This window comes from Heterodontus francisci, chromosome 28 (assembly GCF_036365525.1).
Source record: "Heterodontus francisci isolate sHetFra1 chromosome 28, sHetFra1.hap1, whole genome shotgun sequence".
Lineage (NCBI taxonomy): Eukaryota > Metazoa > Chordata > Chondrichthyes > Heterodontiformes > Heterodontidae > Heterodontus > Heterodontus francisci.
In genome coordinates this window covers 28,302,171-28,320,439 of record NC_090398.1, presented here as the reverse complement: position 1 = coordinate 28,320,439, position 18,269 = coordinate 28,302,171, and the positions used below count along the sequence as shown (strand labels likewise).

The following is an 18,269-nucleotide window of genomic DNA, read 5'->3' as shown; positions in this document are numbered from 1 at the left end:
GTTTTGAAAAAAAAAGCCAACAGTGACATCAGAGGGGCGCTGCAAGGTGATTGGTTGGGAGAAGACTTGGAGGGCGGAGTACCAGAGCAGTGAGTAACTTACCTCGGGTGGAAAAAAGAGAGAAAAAACACTGAAAAAGTGACGTCACAGGAAAGCTGTGACCTGATTGGCAGGTAGGGAATCTGCACTGAATCTGAAAATAAAACATTGATAAACTAATTAACCCTAATTAACTAATTAATTAATAAGTAGAGGAGTAACTAAACCAAAGGGAGGAGATTACTGTATTTAGCATTTAACTTTTATAGCAGAAATCTAGCGCTCGGAACCATAGAGTTTATTGTAACCTAATTTAGTCAGGATTTAATAAAAATTTATTGTTAATTAATTTATTAATTAATTAATGATAGAAATGTCAGTTAGAGGGGTGAAGTGCTTCACCTGTGAGATGTGGGAGGTCCGTGACACTTCCAGCGTTCCAGAAAACTGCACCTGCAGGAAATGTACCCAATTGCAGCTCCTCACAGACCGCATGGATCGGTTGCAGCAGCAACTGGATGCACTTAGGAGCATGCAGGTGGCAGAAAGCATCATAGACAGGAGTTTTAGAGACGTAGTTACACCCAAGGTGCAGGCAGATAGATGGGCCACCGCAAGAAGGGGCAGGCAGTCAGAGCAGGAATCCCCTGTGGCTATCCCCATCTCTAACAAGTATACTGTTTTGGATACTAAAATAAAAGCAAAATACTGCGGATGCTGGAAATCTGAAACAAAAACAAGAAATGCTGGATTCACTCAGCAGGTCTGGCAGCATCTGTGGAAAGAGAAGCAGAGTTAACGTTTCGGGTCAGTGACCCTTCTTCGGAACTGACAAATATTAGAAAAGTCACAGATTATAAACAAGTGAGGTGGGGGTTGGGCAAGAGATAACAAAGGAGAAGGTGCAGATTGGACCAGGCCACATAGCTGACCAAAAGGTCACGGAACAAAGGCAAACAATATGTTAATGGTGTGTTACACACACCATTCAACACACCATTAACATATTGTTTGCCTTTGCTCCGTGACCTTTTGGTCAGCTATGTGGCCTGGTCCAATCTGCACCTTCTCCTTTGTTATCTCTTGCCCAACCCCCACCTCACTTGTTTATAATCTGTGACTTTTCTAATATTTGTCAGTTCCGAAGAAGGGTCACTGACCCGAAACGTTAACTCTGCTTCTCTTTCCACAGATGCTGCCAGACCTGCTGAGTGAATCCAGCAATTCTTGTTGTTGTTTCTGTTTTGGATACTGTTGGGGTGGATGGCCTATCAGGGGAAAACAGCAGCAGCCAGAGCAGTGGCACCACGGCTGGCACTGTTGTTCAGCAGGGAGGGACAAAGTGCAGAAGAGCAATAGTTATAGGGGACTCTATAGTCAGGGATACAGATAGGCGCTTCTGTGGACGTGAAAGAGACTCCAGGATGGTATGTTGCCTCCCTGGTGCCAGGGTCAAGGATGTCTCTGAATGGACAGGGGGCATTCTGAATGGGGAGGGGGTTCACCCAGAGGTTGTAGTACACATCGGTACTAACGACATAGGCAGGAAGAGTGATGAGGTCCTGCAGAGGGAGTTCAGGGAGTTGGGTAATAAGTTAAAAAAACAGGACCTCTAGAGTAGTAATCTCGGGATTACTCCCTGTGCCACGTGCCAGTGAGGCTAGAAATAGGAAGATGGTGCAGCTAAACACGTGGCTGAACAGCTGGTGTAGGAGGGAGGGTTTCAGATATCTGGATCATTGGGATCTCTTCTGGGACAGGTGGGACCTGTACAAGAAGGACGGGTTGTATCTAAACTGGAGGGGCACAAATATCCTGGCTGCGAGTTTGCGAGTGTCACTCAGGAGCGTTTAAACTAGTGTGGCAGGGGGGAGGGAACCAGAGCAGTAGGACAGCAGGTGAAATAACTGAGTGGGAACGAGTGAATAAGGCCAGTAAGACTGAGAGGAAGAGCAGGCAGGGAGATGTTGCTGAGCACAGCAGGACTGGTAGTCTGAAGTGCATTTGTTTCAATGCGAGAAGTATAACAGGTAAGGCAGATGAACTTAGAGCTTGGATTAGTACTTGGAACTATGATGATGTTGCTATTACAGAGACGTGGTTGAGGGAAGGACAGGAGTGGCAGCTAAACCTTCTGGGATTTAGATGCTTCAGGTGGGATAGAGGGGGATGGAGAAGGGGTGGGGGAGTTGCATTACAGGTTAAGGAGAATATCACAGCTGTACTGCAGGAGAACACCTCGGAGGGATCATGCAGCGAGACAATATGGGTGGAGCTCAGGAATAGGAAGGGTGCAGTCACAATGTTGGGGGTTTACTACAAGCCTCCCAACAGCCAGCGGAAGATAGAGGAGCAGATATGTAGGCAGATTTTGGAAAGATGTAAAGGTAACAGGGTTGTAGTGGTGGGTGATTTTAATTTCCCCTATATTGACTGGGACTCACTTAGTGCTACGGGCTTGGATGGGGCAGAATTTGTAAGGCGCATCCAGGAGGGCTCCTTGAAACAGTATGTAGATAGTCCAACTGGGGAAGGGGCCATACTGGACCTGGTATTGGGGAATGAACCCGGCCAGGTGGTTGAAGTTTCAGTCGGGGAGCATTTCGGGAACAGTGACCATAATTCCGCAGGTTTTAAGGTACTTGTGGATAAGGATAAAAGTAGTCCTCGGGTGAAGGTGCTAAATTGGTGGAAGGCTAATTATAACAAGATTAGGCAGTAACTGAAGAATTTAGATTGGGGGCGGCTATTTGAGGGTAAATCAACATCTGACATGTGGGCGTCTTTCAAACGTCAGTTGATTAGAATCCAGGACCGGCATGTTCCTGTGAGGATGAAAGATAAGTTTGGAAAGTTTCGGGAACCTTGGATAATGAGGGATATTGTGAGCCTAGTCAAAAAGAAAAAGGAAGCATTCGTAAGGGCTAGAAGGCTGGGAACAGATGAAGCCCTTGAGGAATATAAAGAAAGTAGGAAGGAACTTAAGCAAGGAGTCAGGAGGGCTAAAATGGGTCATGAAAAGTCATTGGCAAACAGGATTAAGGAGAATCCCAAGGCTTTTTATACGTATATAATGAGCAAGAGGGTAGACAGGGAAAGGGTTGGCCCACTCAAGGACACGAGAGGGAATCTATGTGTGGAGCCAGAGGAAATGGGTGAGGTACTAAATGAGTACTTTGCATCAGTATTCACCCAAGAGAAGGACTTGGTGGATGATGAGTCAAGGGAAGGGAGTGTAGATAGTCTCAGTCATCTCATTATCAAAAAGGAAGAAGTGTTGGGTGTCTTGAAAAACATTAAGGTAAATAAATCCCCAGGGCCTGATGGGATCTACCCCAGAATACTGAGGGAGGCAAGGAAGGAAATTGCTGGGCCCTTGACAGAAATCTTTGTATCCTCATTGGCTAAAGGTGAGGTCCCAGAGGACCGGAGAATAGACAATGTTGTTCCTTTGTTTAATAAGGGTAGCAAGGATAATCCAGGAAATTATAGGCCAGTGAGCCTTACGTCAGTGGTAGGGAAATTATTGGAGAGGATTCTTCGGGAAAGAATTTACTCCCATTTGGAAACAAATGGACTTATTAGCGAGAGGCAGCTTGGTTTTGTGAAGGGGAGGTCATGTCTCACCAACTTGATCGAGTTTTTTGAGGAAGTGACGAAGATGATTGATGAAGGAAGTGCAGTGAATGTTGTCCATATGGACTTCAGTAAAGCCTTTGACAAGGTCCCTCATGACAGACTGGTACAAAAGGTGAAGTCACATGGGATCGGAGGTGAGCTGGCAAGATGGATACAGAACTGGCTCAGTCACAGAAGACAGAGGGTCGCAGTGGAAGGGTGTTTTTCTGAATGGAGGGATGTGACAAGTGGTGTTCCGCAGGGATCAGTGCTGGGACCTTTGCTGTTTGTAGTATATATAAATGATTTGGAGGAAAATGTAGCTGGTCTGATTAGTAAGTTTGCAGATGACACAAAGGTTGGTGAAGTTGCGGATAGTGATGAGGATTGTCAGAGGATACAGCAGGATATAGATCGGTTGGAGACTTGGGCGGAGAAATGGCAGATGGAGTTTAATCCGGACAAATGTGAGGTAACGCATTTTGGAAGGTCTAATGCAGGTGGGAAGTATACAGTAAATGGCAGAACCCTTGGGAGTATTGACAGGCAGAGAGATCTGGGCGTACAGGTCCACAGATCACTGAAAGTGGCAATGCAGGTGGATAAGGTAGTCAAGAAGGCAGATGGCATGCTTGCCTTCATCGGTCGGGGCATAGAGTATAAAAATTGGCATGTCATGTTACAGCTGTACAGAACCTTAGTCAGGCCACACTTGGAATACTGCGTACAATTCTGATCGCCACACTACCAGAAGGATGTGGAGACTTTGGAGAGGGTACAGAAGAGGTTTACGAGGATATTGCCTGGTCTGGAGGGTATTAGCTATGAGGAGAGGTTGGATAAACTCGGATTCTTTTCACTGGAACGACGGAGGTGGAAGGGCGACACGATGGAGGTTTACAAAGTTATGAGCGGCATGGACTGAGTGGATAGTCAGAAGCTTTTTCCCAGGGTGGAAGAGTCAGTCCGCAAGCAGGACCCTGAGCTTCCGGTTGCTTGCCATTTCAACACTCCCCCCTGCTCTCATGCTCACATCTCTGTCCTGGGATTGCTGCAGTGTTCCAGTGAACATCAACGCAAGCTCGAGGAACAGCATCTCATCTACCGATTAGGCACACTACAGCCTGCCGGACTGAACATTGAGTTCAATAATTTCAGAGCATGACAGCCCCCCATTTTACTTTCATTTTTAGTTATTTTTTCTTCCTTTTTTTTACATTCCTTTTTACATTTTCTACAATCTTTTTTTGCATTTATTTCATTTCATCTTAGTTTGTTCAGTTTGCTTACCCACTGTTTTTTTCAGGTTGTTTTTCTTCAGGTTTGCACTTGCTGCTGTTCAATATTCAGTGTATTCACACCTAATCTGTACTAATGCTTTGTCTTTCAACACACCATTAACATATTGTTTGCCTGTTCTCCGTGACCTTTTGGTCAGCTATGTGGCCTGGTCCAATCTGCACCTTCTCCTTTGTTATCTCTTGCCCCACCCCCATCTCACTTGTTTATAATCTGTGACTTTTCTAATATTTGTCAGTTCCGAAGAAGGGTCACTGACCCGAAACGTTAACTCTGCTTCTCTTTCCACAGATGCTGCCAGACCTGCTGAGTGATTCCAGCATTTCTTGTTTTTGTTTCAGATTTCCAGTATCCGCAGTATTTTGCTTTTATATTATGGAAGAGTCAGTTACTGGGGGACATAGGTTTAAGGTGAGAGGGGCAAAGTTTAGAGGGGATGTGCGAGGCAAGTTCTTTACACAGAGGGTGGTGAGTGCCTGGATCTTGCTGCCTGGGGAGGTGGTGGCAGCAGATATGATCGCGACGTTTAAGAGACATCTTGACAAATATATGAATAGGATGGGAATAGAGGGATACGGTCCCCGGAAGTGCAGAAGGTTTTCGTTTAGACAGGCATCAAGATCGGCGCAGGCCTGGAGGGCAGAACGGCCTGTTCCTGTGCTGCTCTGTTCTTTGTTATCAGCTCCAGCTCCCCAAACCATTCCTGTATCTCTAAATGGTCACTAGTTCGAGCTCAAAATACAGACTCCAGGAGTTTTCCCACAATTCATGCCCCCCCCCCGCCCGCATCCCATCTCCATTCTCGATCGTCTGCAAAACGACCGAGAAATATTGTTTCCCTTCCTATTCTTTCAATATATACATACTTATTACATTGAGGGACATAGGAACAGGAGGAGGCCAGTCAGCCCCTCGAGCCTGTTCCATCATCCAGTGATATCCTGGCGGATTTGTGACCTAATTCTATATACCCGCCTTTGGCCCATAATCTTTGATACCCCTGGTTAACAAGAAGCTATCAATCTCAGATTTAAAATCAATATTTGAGAGAGCATCACCTGCTGGTTGCAGAAGTGAGTTCCTTTGTGTGTAGAAGTGTTCCATATATCTTATTCCTGAAAGGTTGGGCTCTTCTTTTAACTACATCCCCTCATCCTAGACTCCCCATTCAATAGAACTAGTTTCTCTATATTGACCTCATCTCTTCCCCAAAATATATTGAAAACTTTGATCAAATCAACCCTTAACTTTCCAAAACACAGGGAATACAACCCTAGTTTGTGTAACTTCTCGTAATTTAACCCTTGCAATCCAGGCATCATTCTGATAAATCTACACTATCCTCCTTCCAAGGCTAATAGATCATTCCTAAGGTTTGGTGCCCAGAACTGAACACCGTTCTCCAGGTGTGGTCTAACCAAGGTTTTGTATATCTGTAGTGTAACATCTAGTCCTCTGGATATAAAGGCCAGTATTCCATTAGTCTTTTTGATTATTGTTAGTACCTGTTCATGACATTTTTATAATCAAGTCCATGAATTTCCAAGTTTCTTTGGACCTTCACTGTTTCTAGCTTTTTGCCATTTGGAAAGTAATGTTCTATCCATTTTAGAAAGTTGATGACGTCACATTTGCCTATACTGAAATCCATTTGCCACAGTTTTGTCTATTCACGTAATCTATTGATATATCATTGTAATTTTCAGTTTCCATCGACACTGCTGATAATGCAACCTATCTTGTGCCATCAGTAAACCTGGATATGTGGCTTTCTAATCTGTTATCTAAGTTGAGGTCCCAATACAAACCTTGCAGGACACCACTAGTCACATCCTGCCAATCAGATTCCTGCCCATTATCCCTACTCTCTGTCTCCTGCCACTCAGCCAATTTCCTAAACTGGTCAATAATCTGTCTTCAATTCTGAGCTTCAACTTTAGTAACAGTCTCTTCTGAGGAACTAGATCAAATGCCTCAACCAAAAACAAGAAATGCTGGAATCACTCAGCAGGTCTGGCAGCATCTGTGGAAAGAGAAGCAGAGTTAACGTTTCGGGTCAGTGACCCTTCTTCGGAACTGACCCGAAACGTTAACTCTGCTTCTCTTTCCACAGATGCTGCCAGACCTGCTGAGTGATTCCAGCATTTCTTGTTTTTGTTTCAGATTTCCAGCATCCGCAGTATTTTGCTTTTAGATCAAATGCCTTCTGGATGTCCATATAAATAATATCCATAGACATTCCCCTGTCTAATACTTTCAGCACATCTTCAAAAATAAGATCAGGTTCTTCTGGCACGATCTCCTGTTAGGACCACATGGTGAGGGGTTTGGGTGGTTCCCACTGTTCAACTCCCATCTGACCGCAGAAAGTGGTTATGCAATTCGGGTTTAACCCCTTGGAGTCGTATTTGTCAAATGAACAGACAGTAACAGGTTTTCTTGTAGGTTTAAAAGAGATCAATTATTTATTGAGCAACACGCCTTATCCTGAAATTGTCATATCCGCACGCACGCACGGCGGCGCAGTGGTTAGCACCGCAGCCTCAGAGCTCCAGGGACCCGGGTTCAATTCTGGGTACTGCCTGTGCGGAGTTTGCAAGTTCTCCCTGTGACTGCGTGGGTTTTCGCCGGGTGCTTTGGTTTCCTCCCACAGCCAAAGACTTTCAGATGATAAGTAAATTGGCCATTGTAAATTGCCCCTAGTGCAGGCAGGTGGTAGGGAATATGGGATTACTGTCGGCTTCTTCTTCTTTGGCCTCCTTGTCACGACAGACAATGGGTAAGCGCCTGGAGGTGGTCACTGGTTTGTGGAGCAGCGCCTGGAGTGGCAATAAAGGCCAATATTAAGAGTGACAGACTCTTCCACAGGTGCTGCAGAAAAAATTGGTTGTCGGGACTGTTATACAGTTCGCTCTCCCCTTGCGCTACTGTCTTTTTTCCTGCCAACTGCTAAGTCTCTTCGACTCGCCACACTTTAGCCCCACCTTTATGGCCGCCCGCCAGCTCTGGCGACCGCTGGCAACTGACTCCCACAACTTGTGATCAATGTCACAGGATTTCATGTCGCGTTTGCAGACGTCGTTAAAGCGGAGACATGGATGGCCAGTGGGTCTGATACCAGTGGCGAGCTCGCTGTACAATGTGTCTTTGGGGATCCTGCCATCTTCCATGCGACTCACATGGCCAACCCATCTCAAGCACCGCTGGCTTAGTAGTGTGTATAAGCTGGGGATGTTGGCCGCCTCGAGGACTTCTGTGTTGGAGATACGGTCCTGTCACCTGATGCCAAGGATTCTCCGGAGGCAACGAAGATGGAATGAATTGAGACGTCGCTCTTGGCTGACATATGTTGTCCAGGCCTCGCTGACGTAGAGCAAGGTACTGAGGACACAGGCTTGATACACTCGGACCTTTGTGTTCCGTGTCAGTGCGCCATTTTCCCACACCCTCTTGGCCAGTCTGGACATAGCAGTGGAAGCCTTTCCCATGAGTTTGTTAATTTCTGCATCGAGAGACAGGTTACTGGTGATAGTTGAGCCTAGGTCGGTGAACTCTTCAACCACTTCCAGAGCATGGTCGCCGATATTGATGGATGGAGCATTTCTGACGTCCTGTCCCATGATGTACATTTTCCTGAGGCTGATGGTTAGGCCACATTCGTTGCAGGCAGCCGCAAACCTGTCGATAAGACTCTGCAGACACTCTTCAGTGTGAGATGTTAAAGCAGCATCGTCAGCAAAGAGGAGTTCCCTGATGAGGACTTTCCGTACTTTGGTCTTCGCTCTTAGACGGGCAAGGCTGAACAACCTGCCCCCTGATCTTGTGTGGAGGAAAATTCCTTCTTCTGAAGACTTGAACGCATGTGAGAGCAGCAGGGAGAAGAAAATCCCAAACAGTGTAGGTGCGAGAACACAGCCCCGTTTCACGCCACTCAGGATAGGAAAAGGGTCTGGTGAGGTGCCGCTATGCTGAATTGTGCCTTTAATATTGTCATGGAATGAGGTGATGATACTTAGTAGCTTTGGTGGACATCCGATCTTTTCTAGTAGTCTGAAGTGCCGACGTCTGCTGACGAGGTCAAAGGCTTTGGTGAGATCAGTGAAAGCAACATAGAGGGGCATCTGTTGTTCACGGCATTTCTCCTGTAGCTGGCGAACGGAGAACAGCATGTCAATGGTGGATCTCTATGCTCGAAAACCACACTGTGCCTCAGGGTAGACGCGCTCGGCCAGCTTCTGGAGCCTGTTTCAAGCGACTCGAGCAAAGACTTTCCCCACTATGCTGAGCAGGGAGATTCCACAGTAGTTGTGGCAGTCACCGCGGTCACCTTTGTTCTTATAGAGGGTGATGATATTGGCATCGCGCATGTCCTGAGGTACTGCCACCTTGTCCCAGCACAGGCAAAGCAGTTCATGTAGTGCTGAAAGTATAGCAGGCTTGGCAGTCTTGATTATTTCAGGGGTAATGCCGTCCTTCCCAGGGGCTTTTCTGCTGGCTAGAGAATCAATGGCATCACTGAGTTCCGATTTTGTTGGCTGTACGTCCAGCTCATCCATGACTGGCAGAGACTGGGCTGCATTGAGGGCGGTCTCAGTGACAACATTCTCCCGGGAGTACAGTTCTCGGTCGTGCTCAACCCAGCTGTCCATTTGCTTGCGTTGGTCAGTGATTGTGTCCCCTGATTTAGATTTGAGGGGGACGATCTTCTTGATGGTTGACCCAAAAGCTCTCTTAATGCCATCATACATTCCTCTGATGTTTCCAGTATCGGAGGCCAGTTGAATATGACTGCATAGGTGTTGCCAGTAGTCATTTGCGCAGCGCCTGGCTGTTCTTTGTGCAGTGCTTCTGGCTGCTTTAAGTGCTACAGATGTTGACTCGCTGGCGGCTTTCTTGTAGTTCAACAGTGCAATGCGCTTAGCGGCTATGACAGGTTTCAGCTTTTCAAAATGAGATTGAAACCAGTCTGCATTCCTCTTCACAATTTTGCCATTGGTGGTCAAAGCTGACTCATCGATGGCGTCTCTCATGTGGGCCCACTTGGTCTCAGCATCCCCTATGGGAGTGTTTTGAAGGGCTTTTACAAGTGAATTTAGAAATTTTTGTAACAGCTGTGGATAATAAATTCTGTTAGTGTTGATGCGCGGGTGGCCCTTCTGCTTGGAGTGATGCAGCTTCTTTGGTTTGCGTCTAACTTTGCTGCACACCAGGGAGTGGTCGGTGTCGCAGTGCACACTGTGGAAGCTGCGTTTGACTTGAACTTGTTTATGGAGGCTCGCCTTGTGATAACGAGGTCCAGCTGGTGCCAACGATGCACTCTTGGGTGCCTCCATGAAACCTGGTGACAGGGTTTAGTGTGAAAGAACGAGTTGGTGATGCAGAGGTTATGATAGGTACACAACTCCAGCAGTCTCTGTCCATTCTCATTCATTCTTCCACCGCCATAGCGCCCAAGGGAGGAGGGCCATGAGTCATGGTCGGCCCCAACCCTGGCATTAAAGTTCCCCAGCAGGAACAGGTGTTCGGTGTTGGGGATGCTACTATTGATATTATGGAGTTCCTCGTAGAACTGGTCTTTAGCTTCAGGTGGGGAACAGAGTGTTGGAGCATAGATGCTGAGTAGGTATACTGGACCAGAGGCGGTGAACAGTCGGATGGACAGTATGCGTTCCGAGCCATTTGAGGGTGCCTCTATCATGCTGAGCAAAGAGTTTCTGATGGCGAAGCCCACTCCATGCTGTCTTGGTTCTTCAGGATCCCTACCCTGCCAGTAGAAGGTGTAGTCTTGCTCTCTTAGAGATCCACTCGCAGGGAGGCGTGTCTCCTGAAGTGCTGCAATGTCTACATTGAGTCTACTGAGCTCGTTGTTAATGATGGCGGTCCTCCGAGAATCGTTGATTTGTGTAAGGTCTTCCGACAGGCCAGGACACATAGTTCTGACGTTCCAGCTTGCAAAACGAAGGGCTGGTACCTTCTTTCCTTTTTTCGTGCTGTTTGGTGCGGTGTTGCAGTCCACGTTTTGGGCAATGACCCTGAGCTCCAAGCACCCATTGAAGCAGGTGGACTGTGGCGGGACAGAACCTTATTGACCGGGGGCTGCCCGGTTTGAGGCGGGCGGTAGCTGTCCAGTGAGGTGCGATGACCTCTCCCACTGACAAAGGCAACCCGTGGCACCCAATCTCTACGCCAATTGAACTGGACTTATAACCCGTAACTGCTGCCTTACGTGTTGTTTCGGTCGCTGTGAGGCGACTATGGAGTGACCTCTCCATGGCGCATCCCTGGGCGAATGTATGGAGGTTGTGAATTGCCCAAGTGTCAAAACCCCCCTCTCGGCCTTTCTGGTGGGGTCCAAAGGAGTGCAGAGCACGACATTTGGCACCGGTATGGCTGCAGGAACTGCCGGAAACATGCCAATGGTGACACATGACCGCCTACGGGGTTCCGCTCCGGATTTTCTGTTAGGGTTCACTCCCTTAGCCTTGGTCTTTCCCCAGACGCCCACAAGGCAGTGGGGCTGTTCGGGCCCCTACACAGGGGTAGGAGGATGCTGGTAGAAGGAAGAGGGTGCGAGGGGGAGCTGGGAAGGGGGAATGGGGTGCAGGGGGGAGCTGGGAAGGGGTTGCGAAGGGGGGAGGGGGTGCAGGGGGTGGGGGTGGGCGGTGAGCTGGGAGAGTGGAGCTGGGAAGGGGAAGGGGGTGAAAAGGGGGTGCAGTTAATAAACCATTTCATCAGTTCCCACCATCGACACCGGGAAAGCTCATCCGCGTCCTCCGGGGGGTGAGCGACAGCCGCGGGCGCCGGCACCAGCAGGAATTTGCCGACATTGCGCTACAGATACGCTACGGGCCTCACATCTCCCGTGGGCGCTTTGAAGTTGTGGCCGAGGAGCCGTTCGTGGCTTTTGACGTGTTCGGGGCACCTTTTTCTCAAGGCTTCCCCTCTGTAATAGTCTTATTACCCTAGGGTTCCGCTGCTCCTTCCTCTCTACAATGGACTTACCGCACGCAGTGGCCGCGGACACCCTGGACGGTGTAGACAGCAGGATAAAAGATCAGAGTACTTTGTAATTTCGTCCGGATTTCATTCAATTTCATTGAGTGCTCAATGAATAAAACAAAGAGCAGGTACGGCTGGGGGAGGGCAGTGGGCCCAGGTAACATTAATCTAGCTGTTAACTTGTAGTTAGGGCTAAAACGTGCTGAATAAAGAGCCAGGGGAATTTAAACAGTTTAAGAGGGTAGATTGGGGGAGAAAGCACTGAGAAAGGGAGCAGATGGCCGTGGATAGAGTTGCACAGCAAGGGAGCTTCCTAGGGAGCTTATAGCCCAGGAGCCATCTTGAAATGAATGATTGTTGGGGTTCACAGCTCCAGGGACCCGGGTTCAATTATGGGTACTGCTTGTGCGGAGTTTGCAAGTTCTCCCTGTGACCGCGTGGGTTTCCGCCGGGTGCTCCGGTTTCCTCCCACAGCCAAAGACTTGCAGGTGATCGGTAAATTGGCCGTTGTAAATTGCCCCTAGTGTAGGTAGGTGATAGGGAATATGGGATTACTGTAGGGTCAGTATAAATGGGTGGTTGTTGGTCGGCACAAACTCGGTGGGCCGAAGGGCCTGTTTCAGTGCTGTATCTCTAAATAAAAAAAAAATAAAAGATACAGAAAGAGAGGAAAAGGGGGTCAGTAGTTTTCAGGTGAGGAAGTGTTCCGAGGTTCACAGTAAACCTGTTGAATTCTCTCAGAAGTCAAGTTCTCGTTAGTTGCAGGCCTGGGGTATTTGTAGTTTTCTCTCTAGGTTGAAATTTCAGTTTGAAGACAGAGGATCATTTCTAATTATGGGCGGCACAGTGGCGCAGTGGTTAGCACCGCAGCCTCACAGCTCCAGGGACCCGGGTTCGATTCCGGGTACTGCCTGTGTGGAGTTTGCAAGTTCTCCCTGTGTCTGCGTGGGTTTTCTCCGGGTGCTCCGGTTTCCTCCCACATGCCAAAGACTTGCAGGTTGGTAGGTAAATTGGCCATTATAAATTGTCACCAGTATAGGTAGGTGGTAGGGAAATATAGGGACAGGTGGGGATGTTTGGTAGGAATATGGGATTAGTGTAGGATTAGTATAAATGGGTGGTTGATGTTCGGCACAGACTCGGTGGGCCGAAGGGCCTGTTTCAGTGCTGTATCTCTAATCCAATCTAATTTCACTGCTGCATAAGTTAAACATGTAGAATTTTACAGCAGGGTGCCTCCCTTTTGTTTTGCTGGATTTTCTCAGCTGTTAGCTGGACAAGTTGTTTGGTGATGCTTCTTTCTAGTCTCAAGAAACTACTTTTATCAAAATAGTCTTACATCTTGCCTCGGTTGGGAAACGTAGATCTCCCTCCCTATGGTGACATCATCCGAAAACACAGGATTAGATTTCACATACACGTCGATGACATCCAGCTCTACCTTACCAATATTCCAAAACTCTGCTGCTCCTATCCGAACTCACACCAAGTCTCATTTCCCCATCACCTGTGGTCACTGATGTACATTGGCTCTCAGTCTGACAACACCTCAATTTTAAAATCCTCATCTTTACTATTCAAATCCCTCCACAGTCTCGCCCTTCCTATCTCTGCAACCTCCTCCAGTTTACAAGCCTTCGACATCTCTGCACTCCTCCAAATCTGGCACATAGTGCAGCCTGATTTTAAATGCTTCACCATTGGCAGCAGTGCCTTCAGCTACCAAGGCCCTAAACTCTGGCTAACAATCTCTCCTCCTTTAAAATTCCCCTTGAAACCAGCCCTGCAATCTCCCCCAACCATCTGTAACCTTGGTCTTTGACCAAGCTTTAGTCCTGTACCCTGATATCTCATTCGGTGTCTGTGTCATTTTTTTTTATTGATAATGCTCTTGTTAAGCAGCTTGGGGTATTTTGCTCAGTGTTTCAGTCTCAGATCAATAATATCACCAAACTACAGTTCAAGTTATTCTCTGGCATTAATTTATAACCAAATTTGAGACAAAGTAAAATTCACTTCTCTGCTGTTTCACTCATGTTGACACTGGTATAATAAACACACAACAAATTATATTCCCACAGCATTTTAAATATTGAAAAAACACCCCAAGGCACTTCAAAGAAACTGAGTCAGACAAAAATTGGCGCTGAATAAAAGGAGGTAGAAGCTGTGATGGACAAAATATTGGTCAAAGAATTGAGCTATAAGAGGGTCCAAAGTGAGGAGAAGGAGGAGTAGAGGTTTAGGAAAGCAACTACAGAGCATAGCTGGGACAGCTGCAGGAATGGTGAGGAGAGGGTGAAATGTACAAGAGAAGAGAGTTGGAGGAAGGGCGAGAATTTACTGGTAGGGGGATTGCAGGGTTGGAGGAGGTTACAGATGGTGGGGGGATTGCAGGGCTGGAGGAGATTACAGATGGTGGGGGGATTGCAGGGCTGGAGGAGATTACAGATGGCGGGGGGATTGCAGGGCTGGAGGAGGTTACAGATGGTGGGGGGGATTGCAGGGCTGGAGGAGGTTACAGATGGTGGGGGGATTGCAGGGCTGGAGGAGGTTACAGATGGTGGGGGGATTGCAGGGCTGGAGGAGGTTACAGATGGTGGGGGGATTGCAGGGCTGGAGGAGATTACAGATGGTGGGGGGATTGCAGGGCTGGAGGAGATTACAGATGGTGGGGGGATTGCAGGGCTGGAGGAGGTTACAGATGGTGGGGGGATTGCAGGACTGGAGGAGATTACAGATGGTGGGGGGATTGCAGGACTGGAGGAGATTACAGATGGTGGGGGGATTGCAGGGCTGGAGGAGGTTACAGATGGTGGGGGGATTGCAGGGCTGGAGGAGGTTACAGATGGTGGGGGGATTGCAGGACTGGAGGAGATTACAGATGGTGGGGGGATTGCAGGACTGGAGGAGATTACAGATGGTGGGGGGATTGCAGGGCTGGAGGAGATTACAGATGGTGGGGGGATTGCAGGGCTGGAGGAGGGTTCAGATGGTGGGGGGATTGCAGCGCTGGAGGAGGTTTCAGATGGTGGGGGTTTATGAAAGGTGAAAGGAGCAAAGCTGCTCCAGAGAGCCTCGGGAAATCAGGTCTACAGATGATAAAAGTAGGGATTCGGGGATCTGCCACAGATGGGCTGAAGCAGGGTGAAGATGTGCAATGTTACAGAGGTGGAAGGAAGCGGTCATTATGATGAACAGAATATCATCTTGGAAGCTCAGCCCGGCCTCAAACAGGACACTGAGGTTGTGAACAGTCTGGTTCAATCTGAGACATTGCCTGCGACGGGGACGGAATCAATGGCGAGGGAACAGAATTCGTAGCAGTGGGTGAAGACCATGTCCTCAGTCTTCACAATGTTTAATGCAGGCTGCAGAATTAGAACAAAGCTTCGGATATCAACTGAAACATCTCCACCCTGACCAGCCTTCAACATCTCTGCACTCCTCCAAATCTGACCCCACACTATCTCGACCCAGCCCCGCGTCTGCACCCGCACTCCATCACCCAGACCCGCACCCCACTCACCCAGCTGTGCGCTCACACCCCCCTCAACACGCACCGTGCCTGCACCCCACTCACCTAGACCCGCACCCCACTGACCCTGCCTCTCACTCCATTCACCCAGTCCTGTGCTCACATCCCCCTCAACACGCCCCTTGCCCGCATCCCACTCACCCAGACTCGCACCTGCACCCCACTCACCCAGCCCTGCACTCTACTGACCGAGCCAAAGAATGGCAATGCACTGCATCTTCCACACCTAGTGTACTGTGTACAGTTTTGTGCTCTTTATTTAAAGGGGGATATACTTGCATTGGGAGATAATTCAGAGAAAGTTCACTGGTTTGAATTCTGGGATGAAGGAGTGGGTTGTCTTCTGAGAAAAGTTTGGTCACTTTGGGTCCATACACATTGGAGTTTAGAAGAATGAGTGGTGATCAAATTGAAACATGAGATTATGAGGGGGTTTGACAGTGTAGATGCTGAGAGGATGTTTCCCCTCATGGGGGAATCTAGAAACTCAGGGGCACAGTTTCAGAATAAAGGGTCACCCATTTAAGACAGAGATAAGGAGGAATTTCTTCTCTCAGAAGGTCATGAATCTCTGGAATTCTCTCCCCCAGAAAGTCGTGGAGGCTGGGTCACTGAATATATCAAAGTCTGAGACTGACAGATTTTTGAACTATGAAGCAATCAAGGGTTATGTGGATCAGGCAGGGAAATGGGTTTCAGGCCAAGTTCAGATCAGTTATGATCTTATTTCATGGGGGAACAGGTTTGAGAGGCCGTCTGGCCTACTCCTGCTTCTATTTCTTATGTTCTTATGTCTGTCACAAGAGGGCAGAGAGGGCACTGTGCCACCATAGGGGGGCAGTTACTGTGTGTGCCACAAGGGGAATCATCTCTCGGGCACTGTCTCCGCAGGATAACAGTGACACAGAGGGTAGACAGTCTGAATATCCTGCACAGTATCTGCAGGAAATTCAATAGGAAATGACACACAGGAAAGAACATAGCAGAGTAGGATAGCCAGATATCCCAAGTATCGGATTGATAAGACAGGCTTACAGGCCAATACAACCATTACTGTTACTAGTACTACCACTACTATCACTTTCATTTATGTAGTGGCTTTAATGTAATCAAACATTCCAACACACTTCACAGGAACATGATCAAACAGAATTTAAAACACAGCAACATAAGAACATCAGGATAGTTGCTTGGTGAAAGAGATAGGTGTTGAGTGTTTTAAAGGATGAAAGACAGGTAGAGAGGTGGAAAGGATGAGGGAGGGATTTCTGGAGCTTTTGTGTTCAACAGTTAAAGGCACGGCCACCAATAGTGGAGTGATTAAAATTGAGGATTCACAAGAGGCCAGAATTGGAGGAGGGCAGATACCTCAGAGGACTGTGGGTCTGGGTGAGGTTACAGAGATAGAGAGGGGCCAGGCCATGGAGGGATTGGAAAAAAAAGGATGAGAATTTTAAAATAAAGGTGTTGCTGGACCCAGAGCCAATGTAGGTCAGCCAGTACAGGGTGATGGGTGTACAGGACTTGGTATGAGTTAGGATACTGGTAGCAGAGATTTGAATGAGTTTATGGAAGATGGAAGCTTGTCCAGGAGAGCATTAGAATAGTCAAGACGAGAGAGAACTACAGGGATGGGGTATAGATAACTGCAGGAGGTGGGATTGTGGAGAGCAGAGGGGAATTGGGGAGAAGTGGGAGTAAGAGAAGGTGGAGACAGCAGTAGGAAGGGATTGTACCAGGGAGGTAACATACATCTTTTCACCAATAACAAACCAGTTTCTTGTCGTATTATAAAAAGCAAAATACTGTGGACGCTGGAAATCTGAAATAAAAGCAGGAAATACTGGACATATTCAACAGGTCAAGCAACATGTGTGGGGAGAGGACACTGTGGTTAACCTTTCCCAAGAACAGGTTCAGGATCTGAATTATCCAATCAGCAGGATGTGACTAGTGTCCTGCAAGAATCTGTGTTGGGGCCTCCACTATTCACCATATTTATTAACAATGTAGATGATGGGACAGTAAACCACATATCCAAGTTTGCCAATGACACAATATCAGTAGCATTGTACACAGTGGAAACATAAAATTCAACAAAGGTATTGATAGATTAAATGTATGGGCAAAATTGTGGCAACTAAACTCGATATAAGTAGACAGTATTTGTACGGCAGTGAGCATGGAATAAAGCGTTTTCTTAACAGAATGTTAAAGTCAGGAATTTGGTGCAGGGGGATTCCCTGATAATTATTTCTCAAGCTAAAATTTAGTTTTACATTTAGAAATTGACTGACTTTAACAAAACTGTAAAAGGGCCTGCAAGTTAGTGAAGAGACCGAGTTAACAGAAACTGCCTGTCAGTGAGAGTTAACTGTCAATCAGCTGAAAGTGACTATCTGAACAGATGTTAATAACTGGAACAGGAAGCTGAGTTAACAGTTGTAACTTGGGTGAGTTATAAACTCTATCTAAGTGAACAATATTTACTGCCACACAGTGGTCAGGAAAGAGTGTTTTGTTAACAGAGAGCTAAAGTCAAGAATTTGGTGCAAGTTGTAATTCAGTGCAGAGAGGAAATGAGATGCTGCTTTTTATTTTTTATATACCTCCAGTTGCTGGTGACCATTTTTGATTTGTCTCTCAACTAGGAAACTTTAACTTGCTATTACTTTACTAAATTACTAACTTTAACCAGAAAAAACAATTAATTATGCTAAGATAATTGATCAATTAAAAATAATTTTTAAAATAATCAACTAATCAAATCAATAAA

General features: G+C 47.2%; 1 protein-coding gene across 2 annotated transcripts in view; it reads right to left on the bottom strand.

The window, feature by feature from the left end:
• LOC137385162 (NACHT, LRR and PYD domains-containing protein 3-like) overlaps positions 1-18,269 on the bottom strand; it is a 133,308-nt gene that overhangs the window by 13,884 nt on the left and 101,155 nt on the right. The gene's annotated exons all lie outside the window — the stretch shown is intronic.